The sequence below is a fragment of the Colletes latitarsis genome, chromosome 10 (assembly GCF_051014445.1).
Source record: "Colletes latitarsis isolate SP2378_abdomen chromosome 10, iyColLati1, whole genome shotgun sequence".
Taxonomy (NCBI): domain Eukaryota; kingdom Metazoa; phylum Arthropoda; class Insecta; order Hymenoptera; family Colletidae; genus Colletes; species Colletes latitarsis.
In genome coordinates, this window is record NC_135143.1 from 11,887,223 (window position 1) to 11,908,428 (window position 21,206).

Genomic DNA, 21,206 nt, shown 5'->3' on the forward strand with positions numbered 1-21,206 from the left:
CTTCTGAGATTCAGTAACGCGATACCAGCGACAAGACGGTTTAAGACTATCGCGGGGCTACCTTTTTCTGTTTCCTGGTGTCCTACGCTACAACGTTGCAATAGTAGCCGTTCGACGAGAAAGAAATCGATTGGCTGTTGTCGGGAACGGGTATCTGTTCGCGTGGAAACCTCGGTAAAATCATGAGGCTTATGTAACCTCGATGAAACGAGACGTGGAGGGAACGCTGTCGGACTCGAGACAATCATTGACACGTCGTGGGAATACAGAAGGGACGCCTGACACGACAGTTTCGATCCGAGGATGAATTCCCGGATGATTGAATCCCGATGAAACGGAAGGATGACATCGATGCGGTTCCTAGTCGCCTTAAAATTAGACTTATTTCAATCAGATTGTATCTTGCGTAACAAATTAATACGTTTAGTAATATTCAAAACATGCGAATATCGTACGGAAATTATCTAAAGGAAACAGAAGAGGGAGCGCTGAAAAACAATATGGCCGCCACAGGCTCCATATTCGAACCCCATCGAGCAACTATGGATGCATTTCTCGGAATATTCGAGGATGGAAAAGTAGTTTTTGGACGAAAGAGCAGCGAGAGCGGAGTTTTCGAATCCGAAGAAAGGTGGCACGAGCGAACGTAGCGATTCTTTGTCGTTGGCGAGTACCTGGAAGCGGCTAGAAGGGGCAAGCGAAACGCAACACCTCCATTTTGCAACACTGGCAGCGTTTTCCATCCAGACGAAACAGGCCTGGTCCGGTGTTGTGATACCCCAGCCCGGGGTTCTGATACACGTCCGAGACGGCTCGTTGGAAAAAACAATGAGCACAGCCACAACAGGACGCGCATTCACGCACACGAGCGTCACAGGACACGCTGATACCATTGCGACGGTCTGTCGGTGTGCCTGAACCAGACAAGGTCATTCATAAGTAGCTCAAGTTCAACTAATAGTATTGTATTACGATACCTACGGCCCTCTTCCTTCTTCCTTCTCTCTTTGTCGACCGTTCCGCGTCGTTCCCTCTCCCTTCCTCTCGCGGTGCTCGCTGCGTTCGCACGAGCGAACAATGCCTGGCGATCAGGCATGTTAACTAATTATTGTTTGCTCTCTACGATTTTCGTGACCGCTAACCGTACCCGAAGACCCGCGAAACTGTGGTCGAAGGTCACCACAGACGCTCAAATCAGACGATAAGTCTCTCGAATCGCATTGTCAGCTTCGAAATGGTGCAGACTACGAAGTTTCGAAGGTTAAAACACTCGAATATCTTAAGCATCGAGGGTATCCATAAATTTGTTAGGAAGTGTTAAGAATTTAGCAGTTCTCGAAGAAAGGAGCGACAAATTTATTTATTTATCATACGAGTGAGAACTCATTAGTGTACGAGGGAGAACATAATGATATTTTTACAATTGAGATAGAGAGCTTATAGATATCGAGACTTATAATTTAATTATAAATTGTAAACCTCATTTAGACTAGATTAGAGTATCACAGAACAAATTTCCAGTTTAAATTAATGTAATATCGTATCTATAATACATAATATTTGGACTTGTGGAGACTTTTAAGAGTCCTAAGTTTAAGGTGCATTGAAAGATCGTTTTCTGGTGAAAAATTAAAAAGAACCTGCACCCTTGGTATTGGTTGGCGTTTCTAGGGTTAAGAACCACTGGTGCACGCTATGGTTCCTTAGCATTCGCGTGCATTTAGATCGAATCTCCGTGAATCTACGGCACACGAGTGCATCCGGACAACCGGGCTTATAAAATTATTGCGAAAGATCGTCGCCGAAGATCGCCACTGTAAAAGCACGCGAGAACTAATGTCCCTATAGAGAGAAGACAGCCGAATATCGATGATGGCGATGCAGCACACGCGCGCACAACCGTGTACGGGATAAATTATCGCGAGCTTTATTAAAACACCCTCGATACGATCGATAGCACGGGAAATATGAATCCGTGGATGCCATCAACCCACGCGAATATTACGAATTATTTTCCTATTGTTCTCCTACGAACGGCGTTAACGATTTAGGCACCGAGCAAGTACAAAAGGACGAAGATCCTTCCACTGTTTGTTAGAAAATAAACTCTCGTTTTGTGATTACACGCCCAGCCCTTTTATAACATTCTGGAAACACCGTTTCAGTATAATACCGAACCCCTGATTTATATTATTTCGAAGTTTCACTCAACACGAGACTAATTAACCGCGTCATAGGGGGGTTGACTTCACAAATACTCGGAGCACTTTATTCTTGAGGCGAATTCTCGTTGAAGAGAGGTTTACGACCCTGTTTACGGAATCCTTGCTGCTGGTGGAAAGCTAACAGAGAAAAGAACGCGGTTTCGCGAAAGCGTTGAGCAAATTCAGGTTCTTAGGTTTCCTCGACGTGAAATTTTCTATTTGTCTGCACGCTATTACAATCGGCGAAAAAGAAAATTTCAAATCGCTCTGGAAAAATTATTTTTAGTTGCAGGAGTCAATTACAATCATTTTTGGTGAATAGACATACCCCCGAAATCCTACGCACTTTCGAGAAAAAAATTCGAGAAGGTGTGAAATTTTTCGACAAAATTAAAAAATTTTAAGTCGTTCTAAAAAAATTATTTTTGGTTACAGGGGTCAATTATAATCATTTTTGGTCAATAGACATATCCCCGAAATCCTACTCAGTTTCGAGAAAAAAATTCCTTACCGAAAATATAATTTCTGGCCAGAAATGTCTGCCCGAATTTTCATGCGAATCTTTAAAACGTCATAACTTCTGAACGGATTGGACGATTTTAATGTTTAAAAAAGCAAACTACGCGTATTTTGGTGGAGAATATGTACAAATCGCAAAAATATTCGAAAAGTTGGTCCCTGACCTCGCAAAATGAGAAAAACTCCATAAAAGTGGTCCAATTTTCAAACGGCCATAACTCCTACAATAGTGAACGTATCTCATTGAAATTTTTTTCTGAAGTAGAGCTCATGGATACCTACAAAAAAGTTCTAAACAACTTTTCCATACAACGCAAACCAAATTTATTAAAAATCAAAAACGAATTTTTAAGAAAAATCGACAGGGGGTAGGTGCCTAAATTTCGGCGAAAAAAATTTTTTTGAAATCGTTCTGAAAAAATTATTTTCGATTCCAGGGGTTAATTACAATCATTTTTGGTGAATAGACATACCCCCGAAATCCTACGCACTTTCGAGAAAAAAATTCGAGAAGGTGTGAAATTTTTCGACAAAATTAAAAAATTTTAAATCGTTCTAAAAAAATTATTTTTGGTTACAGGGATCAATTATAATCATTTTTGGTCAATAGACATATCCCCGAAATCCTACGCAGATTCGAGAAAAAAATTCTTTACCGAAAATCTAATGTGAGGCCAGAAATGCTTCCCTGAAATTTCATGCGTATCTTTAAAATGTCATAACTCCTGAACGGATTGGACGATTTTAATGTTTAAAAAAGCAATCAACGCGTATTTTAGTGAAGAATATGTAAAAATTCTAAAAATATTGGAAAAGTTGCTCCTTGACCCTGTAAAATGAGAAAAACTCCATAAAAATGGTCCAATTTTCAAACAGCCATAACTCCTACAATTGTGAATATATTTCAATGAAACTTTTTTCTGAAGTAGAGCTCATGGGTACCTACAAAAAAGTATTAGACAACTTTTCTGTAGGGCGTCAAACAAAATTATTAAAAATCAAAAACGAATTTTTAAGAAAAATCGACAGGGGGTAGGTGCCTAAATTTTTCGGCGAAAAAAAATTTTTTCAAATCGTTCTGAAAAAATTATTTCCGATTCCAGGGGTCAATTACAATAATTTTTGGTGAATAGACATACCCCCGAAATTCTACCCACTTCTGAGAAAAAAATTCGAGAAGGTGTGAAATTTTTCGACAACATTAAAAAATTTTAAATCGTTTTAAAAAAATTATTTTTGGTTGCAGGGGTCAATTATAATCATTTTTGGTCAATAGACATATCCCCGAAATGCTACGCATATTCGAGAAAAAAATTCTTTACCGAAAATATAAAGTGTGGCCAGAAATGTTTCTGTAATCTCACTTTCTCTTGTGTTGATTTCTGTAACCTGTCGGTAATATTGCGAAAAATGGGCCGAAAGAATACATTGGATGTAAGGTCTACTGGTATACCTCGTTTGTGATTATATTCTTTGCTTTTACCACTTCACATGTAGGTATAATTCAATTATCCAGCATAATTGATTTTCCGACATCGCCCCAGTCCCGAGTATGCCGGATAATCAGAATTTTACTGTATAGTGCGTCGAATCACGATGCGTTTTCAACGGTTCGGTCTGCTTCTTCGCCCAATCGCGGAGTATTACGACGCGCGTTGGTCAACGTATGCAAATTGAAAATGAAAATGGAAGGCGTCTACGCACTTCCGGACAGATGTTAGGCCTCGCGCACATTGTGAGTTCCTCTCCTCGTGTCTATTGCTCTCCTTCCTGCTTTCTTGCCTTCCTTTCAGCGATCTCTTTCTTCCATTGTCCGTGCGGAAGAATAACAATGTCCACCGTGCTAACGGTTCGCTTGCATCAATAGAGCATAACTTTTTTCATCGATACGTCTTCTCCGACGGCTGTCCATGGAACCTAGAGTGCGAATGAAAATTGCAGTGGTCCGCGATCGAATAATTGTCACCAGGTCAACGATTGAAAATTGAGCAATTATCGAGTAACTCAATTATTACTCAATTATTACTTGTAATGGGCGGGTAAAACGATATGTTGGCGTTGACTTTAGCACTTTACGATTCGAGATCTCATATAAAGGACAATTGGAATGATAAAATAAATACACTTTTGGTGGCAAAAAACACGCCATAACTGCGTCCTCTAGTTATTCCCTATAATCGTTGATACCATCTTCGTCACTTGGAATGGCTAGGTCATTTATTATCGCTTTCAACTCTTTATTTTCTTTCCTCATTTCTTTCTATTTTCGTAATCAGTCGTCGTCAAGGTTAAGTTCCACTCGATCATCCTTCTCGGTCCTAGAGACATCGAGTTCGTTCTCATTTTTATTCTCATTTCCACTAATTTTTATATTAAAAAAAAGAATTAATCTAGATAGGATTCTCCAAGAGTTTTATATCAAATTCTGGGCATGCTAGTTTCCAAACGTCCGAAGACAAAGTTTCGTTTTCGCGAACAATCTGAGGGGTTTGGTCCGCGAATGCGTCAAATTGTAACCCAGGCATGGAACGCGTCCCGGAAAAAGATAAATATGACTCTCGGTGTCCGGGGATATAATTGCGTGCCCGAAAGGGCCTGACCCTCCAGAGTTCTCCGGGTGATCCCATTCCGTCGTCGTCCAGGCACGGCGGTTTAATTTCGCGTTGACGTAGGTCCAGGGCTGCATTGTCTCTTGTTTCATGGTGTGCTCGCATGCGTAGCAGGTCACGTTGCGAACCAGTCTTCGCGCGTGTACGTTCTTTGTTGGCCGGGCTCCATCCTCACGTGAAGTGGCCACGCACAAACGCGCAGCGTCGGCCGACGATCAGAGGGTGAAATTAAAAATACCGTGAAACCCTCCCTTATGCTTGGCTCTGCCTCGGCTCGTCTCTCTGTTTTCCTCTGACGCGTTCAGGGCCGTCGAGCACGAAAACGGAGCCCCGTTCCCTTTTTGCCTGGTTCGATCGGGGCCACGACGGCGATTTATAGGGTATTTACCCTTCTATTTGCGGCCACGATGGATACCGTTCCGATCGCGCCTCCATCCGACAGCCAACATCGTCCTTAAACAGTACGAGTACTTTTTAAAAAATTATCACGATCGTACTTGTGTTTCAAACAAGGATACGAAAAAAAATGTGTCGTTTGCATTTTAACGATAGAATCGTTTATCGTAATCTCGTCGCTGGGTATTCTCACATATTTTCCGTATTTATAGAATGCCATGGCGCTGGTGATGTTATTGGCAACCACGGTAAAAGTTGTCTAGCGAGTTTTTGCGTTCGCGATTCTGCATAGAATGCTATTGAATAATATGATTATATAAGATGTCGTAACAGTGGTGCATTTAATATCGGTGGAAAAATTTGCCGTTTCACGATTACTTCGAGGTTATTTAATTTTTATAAAAAAATTTGGTGTAAAAACTGACACGATTTTGACACGATTCGGTCTACGGTTTCTATTTTTATCAATTCTTTTTTGACCAGAGAAAACGACACCGCTCGGCCATTTAAACGAGCAACTGTTACGAATTCATAAAGTCCGCGATGTTTTCACGCGCGAATCGTTCGAGAGTCTCAAGACTGGTCGACGGCGTGCCAGTTTGACCGCGTATTCGAGGAAATTAATTTTCTAGCTTCTAAGAGAAATGCATGAATGTTAAGAGCAGCGTGCCCCGCGATCCTCGGGCAAACACGTTCCATTCCATTTCGAAAGATATTACGTTCCCGCCTCGGTTTCTCTCTGCGTCGAAAATTGCGAAAATTCGTTAGAACCAGTCTCGTGAGTTCGCCGATAGCGTGTTCGCCGGTCGATAAATAATCGTTCGATAAATAAAACTTTCGAAGTCTGTGCGCGCGACACGCGTCGATAAAGGGTCGAAGAATGACGAACACCTACCGAAAATTGGTCTGAAAGGGTGCGTGTTGGTGTGTTCCAGATGGTGGTGATAGTTGAGCATCCAGGGGAGGAGGGTGGCAGCAAGGCCCAGGGCGATGTGGCTTACAAGCGGGAAAGCTCGAGGAGGTGATAACGACTTCTGACCTTCCGTGAGAGACCCTACCGTGGCGGAGAGGGCCTTGCCATCGATCGTCAAGTAAAAGGCTCACCATTCAGAAGAAAACGAAGAAGAGAAGGCGGAAGAAGCAGCAGAAGAAGACGAAGAAGAAGAAACGACGACGGAGAAAAACGGTGAGACGAAGGAGGAAGAGAGGCGAGCTCTAGGGGATCGAGAAACACGCACTAGCTGGGAGAAAGGGTGGAGAAAAAGGGCAGGAGAACCTTGAAAAGTAGTCCCCTTACCCGCGGCTGTTTCGCCAAGACAAGACACATTCTCCCCAGCGGGATCGCTGCGTGTGCGTATCGCTCCTAACATTTTAAAACTTCTACCTTGAGAACATATACCTCGTACGAACAAGTACCTTCAAACTTAAACCTCTTTCGCAGCGCAATAGTGCCTAGGCCCCTCCGAAGAACGCAACTACAAATAATAAATAATAATACAAATAATATTATTAACGATAACGACGTTATCTATATATATATATACACACACATATATATATATATATATATATATACATACATACAGAGACACAAGCGAGACAAATTATTATTCGATACGATTAAGTGATCTATAGTCGCAAGAGAAGAGTTTAATTGTATTGTTCGGCCAGGAACAAAGTCATCTACGCGCAATTTGTGTGACTGTGTCATCTATATCTGTCTCTTTCTATATACATGTATATGCAAGAACGTTGTACAGGTCTCTTCGGATAAAAGAGTATAAAAAGGAACCCCGTGACCTGCGATCAGTGCACGGACGCACCAGAAGGATCCGTTCGGTTTGTCGAGAGATTCGATCAGGAATTCTTGTTGATAACGCCACCATCCCCCCTCTCCCTTTCACCCAACACACCCCCTGCCCACCCCTGTCACAATTCCGCAAAACCTAACCATCCAATCTGTAACCGCCCCTCCGTTTAATCGATTCTACGAACCAGGACAGCGAAGTACCTGCAGACACAGATATATTTATAATAATAATTTATATAATAATAGCGATACCGAATAGTAATAACACGACGTTAGCGATAACGACTAAGGGCAAAGAGAATAATAATAGCAACTAATAGGATAGATCACTACGTAATAAGTGACGAGAAGAGGACGAAGGAGACAAAACAAGGATCGTACAACAGAGTGTGAACGCTTAAATAATTCTATACGCGCTACGGTTAGAGTACTTCTACTTTGCGGTTAATCTACTCAGCGATTGCGGGGCCTGTTCTACATATATACGATCAAGGTACGTGCCGTTTCATTTTTCGTTTTGAGTTTTTACTTGAAAGATGGCGGTATGTCCGTCCCCATTGGCAGAACGTTTGATCCCGTTTGAAATCCTCGCTATCCGTTCGGAGCTCTCCGTCTTTACCATTGGACCCTTCCTTTATCCTCTCTGGTAAGGCAAAATTACATTATTTTTTTATTTTAACGCATTTAAAAAGTATATTTTTGTTCGTTACTATTTGTGTATCACGAAAATTCCAGGTCTTAATCGTTCCTTCCGTAAAATTCGTTTCGCTCGCGATGGTTTCCTTTGTTTTGGCACGCTGATTCCTCTTTTCCATCCCTGTTCTAAGAGTTTTATACGGATAGTTACATTGTTTATGACTTAGCAAATATCAGTATGCAAACAGTCGCAAACGAACGTGTCTCCATCTGATAATTTGACTACAAGTAATTCGTTTCAATAGTCGAAATCTTTAGAAGTTCTGAGATTTTCGGAGGGACGTTCAAGGGAATATTTAAATCTTCAGCATAAGCAACTTGAACATCCTAGCGTCACGGGAGACGTGGAAACAAACTTTGATGCTCCGATTTTCGATGAAGTCTAATTTTACCGCTATTCGTGACGTTCATTGTAAACTAACATTCTCCTTTCAAACACAAAGGCGGCAGGTTTGGATATTGTAATCGTCGATAAAGATTTTCGAGCAACTTCTTGAATCTCGATCCCGAGAAAACCGGCCCACGATCTCGTCGTGGTTCGATTCTATCACGGGCGTCGAACGGCTTGTTTCGGATACGTCAATCTTTACTTAGAACAGATTACGTCACACAGAGAAACTCTGAGTCCTTCAAATCCCAATTAGAATTTCGAATCGCCATAAATGATTGAATTGAAATCGACAGAGTAAAGAATGGCTACAGAAGCCTCTCATCTCAGAAGGCTATGGAAGGATTTGACTCCGCTTGGCAATCCTAATCCACACTGTTGCCCTTGATGCTCTTGATGGTATACTGGGGCAATGGCGCCTCCAAATATTTAGCAAGGGGGTTGCAATTAAATTCGCGCGTTTATTTTGATGAGAATTATGTTTTTACTCTGGGTTAAAAAATTCGTACTTAATCAGAGCAATACATGGTCAGCTTCAAACTACCCCTTCTCCGCCATATTGGTACTCCGTCTTTCACGCTGAGGCGTTGGGCGAATGCGCAGAATCAGTATATCACTGACCGCACAATGGAGCAGTCGCAACCTTTTCAGACGTCTAACCTAGCTGGGGCTAATCTACTTACATACGACGAGTTGTACGTATCGCTATAAATTAACAATCTTCTATCGATAGCTGCTGGATAATTGATGTTTAAAAGAGATGATCGATCGAAGGACTAAAATTGTTATTTGATACCTATGTTTGGTCGTCCAAAAGAAAGGTTGTTTTCGATATTTACAATAAATATAAAGTACATAAAAATTAATTTTCAAAGCGATACGATAATAATGGCCACGGCGATTTACAAAGATGGTTCGCAAAGGGTTGTTTAAGGGCTGTATGTTTGCACCGGGAATCGACATGTTTAATTTTGAACTAAACTTGATAATTATTTATTCGTGGGTCCGCAGAATCGAAAAATAAGAAATATCTTCATACCGGTAAAGGGCGAATCGCCGAGATGGGCGTTTCGTTAGCGAGCGATTCGATCGCCGTTCCGGAAGGAGGAAACTTTTACCTGGATATCTGGTCGAGGAAATCTTCATTCTTGCAGGATAATTAGCACCCTCGGTGGACGAAAAGCGGCGGTGTCGTTACGCGCACGACGCACACACATACATAGACACACGAGTGCACAGAGAGTCGCACGCTCGCGAGTGAAAGGTGGCCGATACCTTCTCGCAGTATTTATCTTCTGCGTCGATCTTCGTTCCTCGTTCGGGGTAAATTATCGCAAGGAATTCTTTTACGATCGTTGCTCGACATTCGACGCTCGGTCTCAGCCGTTCACTTTCACTCGTGCGAACGCACCGGCGCGGCATCGATGTCTCTCGTTTCGTTTCACGATCAATTCGACCCACCACGGACGTCTCGTATGAAATTCACGTTCGAGGCACGGTTCGAAATCCTCGTGGCCTTCCTTTCGGGGCTTCGACCCAATGGCGTGCCACTCTCGGACGACTTAATAACAATATCTTAATTGGTCGTCTAGGAATACAGCCAGTTGCCCCTCCGATCGATTCGTTTTACTCGTTCGGGCACGAAACCTTCGCTAAACGATCCGATATTTATACTGTCGGTCGTCAGCGGTCTTTCCTATCGTTTAAAAATATTTTTACAATTATTACCGGTTGAAGGTATTGGTCAACTTTATTTTTCTTTCAGATATTTCGTAACAAGTATTAAAAAATATTTTCCACGGACCAATTTTTTGCTCTCGAAAATTCATCCTAACTTCAAAGTCCGTTCGATCGTAACAGATTTCAGGCTCACTGGCCACCGCAGACCGTAATAACAAAATGACAGCAACAATCTGGGTTAAAAAAAAAAGAATTACCAAGCGATGTAACGTCGAGATCGGAAAAAATGCAGTTGCAATTTATTTCTTGCCAAGGCAAATGGTAACAGCTAACAGACTCAGGCGTTTCTGTGTAGTAATTCGTTCGTCGGGTTGAAAAAAAAAGACGCGGAATTTACAGCGTTATTAGGTATCGAAGTGCAGCAAGTGCATCAACGTCATTGGGCACTGCGGTAGGTGATACGATGGTTTTTCATCGTAGGGAGCTATAACGGACACCTCGGTCGGTCGTTTGGCTCACTGGTAGCATAGAGTCATTGTCCGGCATTTACGTGACGAATTTCCCGTGCTCGTCGTCTTCGCGAGTATCGTTCTGTCGTTCATGGCCACGCTATTCGCATTTTAAGAGCTTTCTAAGAAGCCTGGGCAAGCTAGCCGCTGGCGTCGATAAACTCTGCCTTTCAACTTTGTTGTCGAGCTCTCTTTCGACTCCAGTGGTTTTATTTTACGCTAAAACCTTTGGGATCGAAGCTGCGGACACGACAATTCGATTAAAGAAATTTTCGAACAGCGAAGCTTGTGCTTTTCTGACAGGGAGGGGCATTTAAAGTTGGCCTTCTGGTCGTTCATTTTTAATTATGGAGAAAATTGTGTAATTCTTATAGAAGAATCGAAATGGAGACTTCAAACTTTTATCAAACCATTGGGGGTTCTGGAAACACCATTTAGAATGAAATTTGAATACATTCTATGTTTAGGAGACATTGGTCCTTGGGGAGCATTATATTTAAAATAATCTAAATTTGAATGCATGAAAATTTATTTCTCCGAAGAGGATAAAACGTCCAATAATGGATATTAAATTTCATAGTAAACGAAGCTATTTCTGTTACCGTAGAACTCAATTTATTGCTAGGAAATTTTACTCTGAAAATTGCTCGAAGAATCAATAGATAGCGAGGAGAATTAGCGAACAAATATACGAACTGTTAAATTTTAAACGCAGAAATGAACAGAGCATCGAAGAAAAAAAAATATTAGTTGGATCGTTTTCGGGGAGTTTTTTTTCTCGGAGGAAATAAGAGTAGCTCGAAGCGTTCGAACAGTTTAAATCGTAGGTAGATATCGATGGCGGTGAATCGCAGCTCGAGGAACAATACAGCAAGAAAAAAAGTGTTTAGTTTTACAGTTAGCGAAAGCTTGTTGAAATTCTAGACGCTGTCGGCTCACACGTGCTTCGATTACTCCTTCTGCGTCCCACGAAGCTCGCTCGTGATTTTGCGCCAAGTCTTCGGTCAATTCTTCGCGTTGCGCTCCGGGCGGCGATTATATTTGAATGAAATATCAATTTCGAACGGTAAACACGCGGACAATTAGCTTTCCGTGTCCGTGGAATACAAACTTGGAATATTAAAGGGCCCCATAAAATATCGTCCATTTTAAACCTCTAATTCATACAGCATTTCAAGCATTTTATGACATTGCTTAAAAAACAGTTACGTGTCTCTGGAAGTTTTGTTAAAATTTCGCAAAATATAATATCGCAAGAAAACATATCTCGACGGAAATTTAAAATTTAAAATAGAAATAAGTCAGGTTTGAGTTAGTTTTGTCCCCGATAGTGGCATGAAAGGAACAAGCATAGGAAATATATTTTACATTGCTAAAATATGTACTTTTTATTTGTGAACATTAACGTATGAATTGCACTATATATATCACACTCTGATATGCAATCCGCAAAGCAATGTATAGGGTGAGTCACGCAATTTGATCTGGTCATATCTCTTATGATTGACAATAGAAGCAAGTGGTACAGGAAGAAGCTGAACTGTTTAATAATGTCTAACTTCCTATGACGTTACTTTTTCAGCAAGCGCGACGATGAATGTCTGCATGAACTCAACCCATTGTCTTTATTCAAAGCAATCACATTTCGTATCACAAACTAATTTTTCACGCTATGTTTAACTCAAAATAAATAACTGCCCTGCTTTCGAGTACAATTAAAATTAATTTGAGCGATTTGATTTTTTTAATTGGTAAATCCTTGCAATTACATCGTTAATATACAATTTTTAAAGCTGTAAAATGTATAATATATCAAAATCCATCTCTGGTCGTATTCGATCGCCTCGTTAGGCGTTCGTACATAAATCTATACCAACTCCAGATAAAGTTATCGCCACCTCCGCTTTCAAGCTCACCGGACGGCCTCGATTTTACAGCTCGAAAGCAGGAATTACTGTACCAAACGAGCAAATAGCTACGGTTCGACGTCTTTACGAATGTACCGTTGCGACGCAACGACGTCCATCGATCGATCGATCGATCGCATACATCAAAGTTTCCATCATTGACCGAAACCGCGCGATCCTGGACAGGATTCCAAAGCTGCCACGCGCGTCTGAGCGTAGCCAAGCTGCTCGCGTCGCGTTCTTTTGCAGGCACACGATCAATCGATAGCCAGGAATGCTCGAACCGAAGTTGTGTCTAGCCTTGAAAACTTAGGGAAAACAATACATGCTCGAGAATGTACAGTAATGTCCTTCGAGTCGTCGCTCGATCGAGTCCTGGCCGCAGCAGCTCGAAGGACAAGTGGGGAAGTATTAATGGTTCCTATGCCTTTGATTTGCTGATTCTATATTCGAAGTTACGAAATTCATGAATATTATTTGTCAGCGATTCGTGTTGAGTTCGATTAATTAAAGGAAAAAGCGTATTTTGTCGTTTTTCATATTTCAAAGAAGATTCCTCCAATTGGGAGGGACAGAATCGTTCAACTTACGAATCACGTCTGCTGCTCATTTAGAGAATATTTTACGGTATATAGATTCAGAATCTATAGGAGGATGTAAGAACCGACATAGTTCGATTGTTATATTAGTAGAAATTTAATACAAGGGTTTGAAAGGATTACTTCCGGAAGCTTTTTAAGGTTTCGCGGATTCGAAATAAATCGCGACGGAGTATCGGCCCCGGTACACCTTGCCCCGTAGCACGGGGTAAAAAGTCAAGGACGAGGTCAGAGGGGTTCGCGTTAGAATTCATTTGGTGGTAGGGGGCGCGGGGGGATGAATCACAAGGGGTGAAACACAGTGGTCGCGCGGCATGTGGTCGAGAGGCACGGTGAACCAGATATTCGAATGGCATCGACGGGTCGAGCAGGCCGCCGCAGCGGGAGCAGGGGTGACAGTACGACGGGGAAAGGGACTCTGGGGGGCAACTGGGTATACGAGGTAGTGGGTATAGAGCGGAGGAACGAAGATATCCAGGTCACAAAACAAGTGTCGCAACCGAGCACGCTGGCACGCTCCTGTGAATACACTTGCGTCTCCGCGCGACGATTTCGACCGACGCGGGCGTGTCTGGCTATCGATTAAACCCGACTGCCGCAAAAGGTGCTCGGGATCGCGTGGTTTCCGTCGACGAAGGTCGCTTCGAAGACAGTAGGATTGTAAAGGTGGAATTTCCTGCGATCGTCGGCGTCTGGACGCGTGCAGAAAATTCCACTCGAACGTTGCTGGGACAACTCTAAAAAGTTTCGAAGGAGAATAGTCCCTTAAGGATCAGACTCGGTGCGCGCGAACGCGACGCGCGCGCGGACCTTGCACAAGCGTCAGAATGTAACCGCGCCGTAAAAGGATCGCGAATCGGTCGCCATCTGAAATCGCCGGCAAGTCCATGTTTGGTCTTCGTTATCTCGTTTTAACAACGGGAACCTTTGAATCGTTTCACCGATCGTGCCTCTCGCTCCTCCCCACCGCAGACAGTTTTATCTTTGTCGTCCCTTTCTTTCGTCGTTGTTCAACTTCCCCACGTGGAATTCGTGGAATGGCTATTTTCACCTAAAATCCAGTGTTCCCAGATCTCTCCTCCCGCCTCGTATATCGATCTTGGAACGATGTTGGATTTGTATTATGGAAACTCGAATTAGTTGCAGGGAAGGTTTCTTGGTTCACGAAAAATTGCATACCCAGCCTCTTTCAAAACGACACGGCTCCTCGTAATTCCCGCGAAATTCTGTGCATGACCCAGTGACGCATTCGGTTCCCCTCTTCTTCCGGTCGATTAAAAAACGCGCACGTCGTCGGAACGAGTCCGCGCACCACTCGCGACCACAGAGAAACCCTTTTCTGTCTTTTCATCGGAGATTTAAAAGCCTGAGTGGAGACGGATGAGTCTCTCGCTGTTAAAGGGTGCAGGGACGCGGGGGAGGGGGAAAGGGTTGGAGGAATGGGGGGGGGGGGGTGGAGTTTTGCAAGATCCATTGTGCGAACGGCGTGTAATCTGCGTTAGGCCTGGAAACTACTCCGGCAGCCAATGATGCCACCAGAAAGAAAGACAAGGGGCAGCAGGGAAAGAGGGTGAGAAGGAGAGGGTGGCGCGTGGGAGGAAGGGAGAAACCGATGATAAAAAGCCCGGGAAACGACAGAGATGGACTGAGAATGAGGTAGGTTGGGAAACGTGGGGGTGGCGGGAGGGAGAAGCCGACGAGTGTTGAGACTGTATTGATTTCCATTCCGGGCCGTCTGGCTGTAGTCTAGTCCATATCCGGTGTTCTTCGTGCTCTTGCGTCGCGACGCGCGTGCATACGCACTACTCCGACGCGAGCGTCCACCGGTAGTCCGGAAATCGTCGGAAATGTAGGGTGAAACCGCTCGAAAACGAAGACGGCCAGACGAAAGCGGCATGGGGGCGTCTCTAGGCAGCTTAGGTTCTTTTGCATAACGCTGAACGCCTTTGTGTCGATCCCTTCAGTCTCGTAGTTGGACCAAATTAATACTAAGGGTAGTTGTTTCGACTAAGGGGAGAAACGACAATCTAGATCACAGATTCTTAACGTGGGGTCCGAAAGAAGGCCACTAGGGTCGAGCCATCAGTATTTCCATATTTGCTATTTACGCAGTAAGGATTCTTCGGATGAACATCGTTTCGAGGTCGACACGTTCCTATTTCGTACAGCGGAAGCGAAATTTGGTACCAGCAGTTTTTTAAGTGTCGTCTTTCGCGCTTCACTGGCTCCAAGGGGGATCCCCCCGGTTGGAAAGTATAGAAGCGTTCAATGTACGAATCACAGTTCGTTTTAAGAATCATTACCCTAGTTTTAGGAAGGTGGGCCTAATTCGACGACCATTCATTGCCCAACTAGATGCAAAACAGAGATAGGGACCACGAAGAATTCGGTGGACGTCGTAAGGTATAGATTGCAGGTTTTCATGCTCGGCTTCATAATTGACCGCCTCTTAATTGCGATCCAGGATCGCGTCCTTAATTGCGTCACGGTGAAAGCAACATGCTCCGTCTCTTTTTTCGTCTGGTCTTTTTTATATCTTCCGTTCTCCGTCGCTCGCGCCGGTTCCCTCCCCAGGGCACATGCGAATTCTGGTTTCGCGGACGACCGGTTCCTTTTCACGAACCCCTGCCGTCGCTTACTGCTGAGTAAGTCCTCGTAATTAAAGACGACCGCTCCCGCTACGTCGAAAAAGCGACTAGCGATCCGTGTAGGCTCTCGAAGAGGTCGTGGGGCTGGTTACTTAACGAATAACATAAATATTTGCGCATACCGACGCGATTTATCAAACGATGACTGGTATCAGGTCGAGTAGGATCAGTTTAAGGAAGAGTGCTTCCGTACGAACCTCTAAGCGATCGCCCTCGAACAGGCCTCACCAGAGTCAGAAACTTGCAACATCCGCGATCAAAAGGCAGTTTCAATCTTCATTCAGCGAGGGAAACGTCTCACGCAACAAAACACGGAATACGGAGCACATCGCTCTCGAACAGAAGAACCAGCAGAAAAGAAAGTGCCCAAAAGACGTCCAGGTTGTTTCGTAAGCTGGAAAGGTCTGATAAAAAAATAAAAAAGAGCTAGAAGTTGGTGGGGGTTGGGTTTCGCGAACGAACCACCGGTTGAAAGAGGCTTGAACAACGCCGGCTAGTTCCCCATTTACGATCCACGATAGAAGCGCCTCCCTCGAGCACAATGAGACGCGTTTATAAGTGGAGTGAATGCATGCGAACGACGAAGGAACGACACTGAACGATCCAGCGCGCGCGGTATGTTCCAGCAGGCGATATAGACGCGGGGGTATTGATTTCAGAGCATAAATAGACCGTGGTCTCTATTATTCAAAATGCGCTCCTACCCCTAGCCGTCCGACAGCGCCATCCTCCACCGGAATATAATAGCGGTGGCAACGTTTCCGCGAGATCCTTCGTTTTTGCTCTTCCTCTTCGATCCGATCTCGTCCGACTACTGCAGCCGTTTCTACTTACTCCGTGTATTTGTCTCTACGCCACGCGTCCACTCTCGCCAGATCGTTACTCACCGACCGTTTAAACTCTTTCTCGGTAACTACATCCGGTTCTTATTTTCAGCCAACTATTAATATTGCCTCTACCTTCTTTCTCGATATATCCATTTTTACACCGTAAATAACTTCATCGAACACGGTGGATTCGTTCATTTTGAAAAGCAATTAACCTTAGAAAATTTTCAATCTTTCGAGATTTTGATGTTTGTTGGAGACGCAACGAAACATCCGTACGACCCAATACGTTCTTTGCTCTTCGGTTGCGGCGAATGAAGCCATTAAATAAATCGAGATCGGAATTTCGTTCGGATTCGATAAATTCCGGAGTAAAATGAGTCCCTCGAAGAACACGGCTCCGTGGTTTTCTCGCGTCGCGCGTGTAGCGCTCTGCGCGGAGTGTGGGCTCAAGATTAATTTAACTCCGTTTTACCTTGGCTTTTACACGACCCTTGCCACTCCCACCTTTCGCCGACCGGTGTCTTGCCCCGTCCTCTCGCGTTCATTGCAGCGTTACAACGATCCTTGAAACACAATCGCCTCTTCCTCCTCTCTTCGGGCACGTCGAATTTCCGCGACTCCCCGTCGTTCGTTTCCTAATCGTTAATTCCGAACCGGCGGACTCGGATTTCAGACCGTGAACACGCGATTGTTATTCGCTATTCCGAGGCTTTATTGTTGCCTGGGATTCTTCCGACCGACCGTTCGAGAGCGGCTGATAAAATATCGTCGCCGATCGCTCCCGATCCATTGTCTCGTTCAAACAGAGCGCGCCGAGAGCCTCGATCGAACTTAAGGGCCGCTATTCCAGTCTGACACTTTGTAAAAATTGATTTTTTCGTAGCTTGGGATCTGAGAAATATACTGTTAAAATATTTTATAAAAATTCGTAAAAATAACGTAGCTACGAGCCGAAACCATGCTCTATATGTAAATGTCGTTGAATTTCATCGCGTGAGCGATTCTTTTTTTTATATCCAGATCGTTTCCCGATCGACAGGGGTAGATAAACGGCAGCATGTAACTAAAGTCGCGTTAAATACCTTCGGTTACACTGATATTACCGATTAGAGGCGGGAGTTACGAGCGCGCCGGCAATTATGTTCTTTGCCTTTCCGCCATTTCCTCGAACACGTTCTTCGCGTCGACCTGTTAGGTCGTGCGAAACCGCTAAACGTTGGAAATTCACCCAAGTACTCGGTAATGATTCTGAAAGGTCCATTGTTCCCATTACGATTCCACAAATTATGCAATTTATGTCTCCGATCGACGATCGGACGATTCCTGGTCCAAAAACAAACCGAAATCGAGGTGTGACATTTTTCTATAGGAGGCTTTGTTTCACGGAGAATCGACTTTGAAAATCGTTGCCCGCACGTGCCTTAACTGGGCGCCTCGCGGGCCACGCCCAGCCCCCTTCCGCGTTCGAAGTCGATTTACTCGAAAACGAAACCACATACGAAAAAGTACTATAGCGCGTTTTCGATGTAGTTTTACGCGTAGAATCATTTCCAGTGGCTTTCAGTTTCCCAACTCGCCGCGGGACACCGGCGGAGGTCTCTTCGTTGCCTGTAACAAAATTCCAAAGCGAATTACTGCCCTTGTGGCCTTTCTGCGAGCTTTCCGGCCGTGATTAGCGCACGGGTGAATAATTGCCATTAAACCCGTGATGCATTAGGCACACCCCCACCTCTCCATTCTCCGAACCCCACCCTGGCGTGAGGTACTTTATAGAATATTATGCTAATATCGTGTACGCGGTAACGCGCACGTACGATACTCTATCGTAATTACGCTATCGAGCACTGTAAACTCGCAGGCAATGCGTTACGGTGTTGCACGCCGGTAATAGCAGGTACGAGTCAACCTGTAACGAAGAAATTCATCGAGCACCGACCGCAAACTCGCGCCATGTCTCGCGTGCAATACGAACCCATTGGCGTGCACGCGTTGGACAGGTTCGGGTCGGGAATACGATTTAATGTATCGTTTTGGATGATTTTGTCTGTCCTTTGTTTAATGGCGAACGATATCTTTGAGATTTTAATAGACGAAATTCAATTTTTCCAACTTTAACCCCTCTGAGGTACCTCGCGTGTCTCGTTAGTCAAAATTAATTTTCATCGATGGAACACTATATTTTTCTGAAAATTTTTATACGCTTTTGACGATATGTACTTTAATGTTTCGGGAACCCTCGATGAGCGTATCACGGTAATGGCGAACCCACAACGAACTTTGATTCGTGTTTGTTTAGTTTACAGTTTACAGTTATCAGCGATGATGGAAATATTATTCGCAGCAACCCATCCGAACTGAAATATCGTGCTGGAGAGTTGATTGCTCGTTTCGCTGGTGAACGATAGCGGCGTCAGCGGCCATTATGTAACTGTATTAATACGTTTGATAATGGTGGTAATTTATTTTGCGGTATAATTATTGCATCAACGTTTCTCTCTGCCGGCACGATACGATCGGTCAGGGTTATCGATTACTGGGAAGGTCTGCTTGGATTTCGTATTTGTTGTTGCATAGTTAAATCTGTAACAATTGTTGCAATATTATTCAAATCTTCCTGTGCAGACTTAATTAAAGAAACGATGCTCGGAAACGTCGAAACGTTTCTTCTAAAAATTATGGAAGTCCAGTGTACAAATCTTCGTTGTACAATATTTGGAAAACAATTCTGTTTCCTTTTAAATCGGAAGGTCAAAAAGCAAACGTCGTTGCTTATGTATCGAGCTAGTAGAATATAGAGTGTTGCAGACAGACTGTCTACGGCTGACGTCAGTAGAATCGGTCGTAATGTGGCAGACACAGAATTAGATTACGCGAGAAATGAATCGCTGATGTAGCAAATTGGCCAATACACGTTCCCGATTGACAAATGGAAACAAATATCTCAGCGTGCAAAGTTTAGTAAATAAACGATATGCAAAGCAGAAAAAAGAATCTGCAAGTAAAAATAAGTATTTCGGTCGAGAAAATTTCAGTTAGGCGTAAAACAAAATAATTATGATTTCCTATATTACATTTTCTTCCGTTAATTTTTAGAACAAAATTGAAAAATGGACAATTTTTAAGTTAGAAAGTATATATAAATATTGATAGTAGCGAAATGAGTATAAATGAAACGTCTATGTAAATAGTTTTTTTAGAAAAGAGGATCTTCAACGTTTTCCCACTGAGAAAATAACGAAAGGAACGGGTATTTTGTTCCTGCGAAACTACTTTACGTAAACTTGTGCAGTAAGTAGATTATACCTGTCGACGTCAGCCATCTATTAATTTTAATCTCGTCGCTCGTACAATCTTATTTTCTTTTGCAGCGTGCCTTCCTTTTTCTTCTTTTTCCTCCGTCTTACAGCCAGTGATTTGGCATCCATTGATCATTGCCTTTCCTGATTTCTCCAGGAAAACCTTAATGGGAAAAATCTGAATACTGATTTTCATGAAAGATCTCTTTCATTAATAATGATTTTCAAAGACTATTTAAGATATATTACGAAATGAATTATTGCATATATTTATTGAAAGATAAATTGTGAAATTGAAACTAATGTTCGTTAATTGAAGTGCCAGAAGTTGCGTAAATCGGACAATGACGAGAATTCCGTTTCGATAAATTGAGTTCCATCGTATATTGGGATAGCGTACGCGATTAATGGCCGACAGTGAAAGAAACTTAATTTGTAATCGAGGAACGGTGGCTGTAATTCGCTGGAATGTTATTTTCCATGAGAATGCGTTGAATCCATCGAGCCGACGCGACGCACGTGGGATTGTTGCTTCTGTGCCCGTGGAACCTGCTGGCATACAGTTCGCGTCGCGACGTAACGCGCCCGTTACGGCCTACGTGGAAAACCAGTCTCTCTTTCTCTTTCGTCTCGCGAAAGCGCGAGTGGATCGAGGCTCCGAGACCGTGTTATCGATCGCCCCTTAACAAGCCTACCTTCGAGAGCGTTTTTCAAGCACTTCCGCTCTGGCAGCATCGCGAGTATCTCGGGGGATGAAACTCGTCCCCGAAACCTCATCAACTAATTGCATTCTACGATTTTTATGTAACTCGCGAATATATCAAATTAATTCTAGAAAAGGAAATCTATATATACAAACGTACAGGTTGATCCACGTAAGCTCCGTCACCCTTGGTACTCCTGCAAAATAATAGGAAAATTATTTAACACGTTATTCCGTATGTGGGTGGACAGGATTTTCCACTAAAGATGTTAATTCAGAACAGGAAATTCATATGCAGGTTGTTCGGCCATCCCTGGGAAAAATTTCAATGAGAGATTTTAGAGGCCAAAATAAGACGAAAATCAAGAATACCAATTTCTTGATTGGGGCTTCGTTGAAAAGATTTTAACAA

The 21,206-nt window shown here is 43.3% G+C and overlaps 1 protein-coding gene across 6 annotated transcripts in view; it reads left to right on the forward strand.

Annotated features, from left to right (window-relative positions):
• Ecr (ecdysone receptor) overlaps positions 1 to 21,206 on the forward strand; it is a 167,543-nt gene that overhangs the window by 16,155 nt on the left and 130,182 nt on the right. For 2 of the 6 annotated variants that reach the window (XM_076776231.1, XM_076776230.1), the window contains exon 2: positions 6,664 to 8,031. The exons of 1 other annotated variant lie outside the window; for it this stretch is intronic. The gene's annotated coding sequence lies outside the window, so the exon portion shown is untranslated. The remainder of the gene's footprint in view (positions 1 to 6,663; positions 8,032 to 21,206) is intronic. 3 more of the 6 variants (XM_076776234.1, XM_076776233.1, XM_076776232.1) reach the window with 2 other exon arrangements.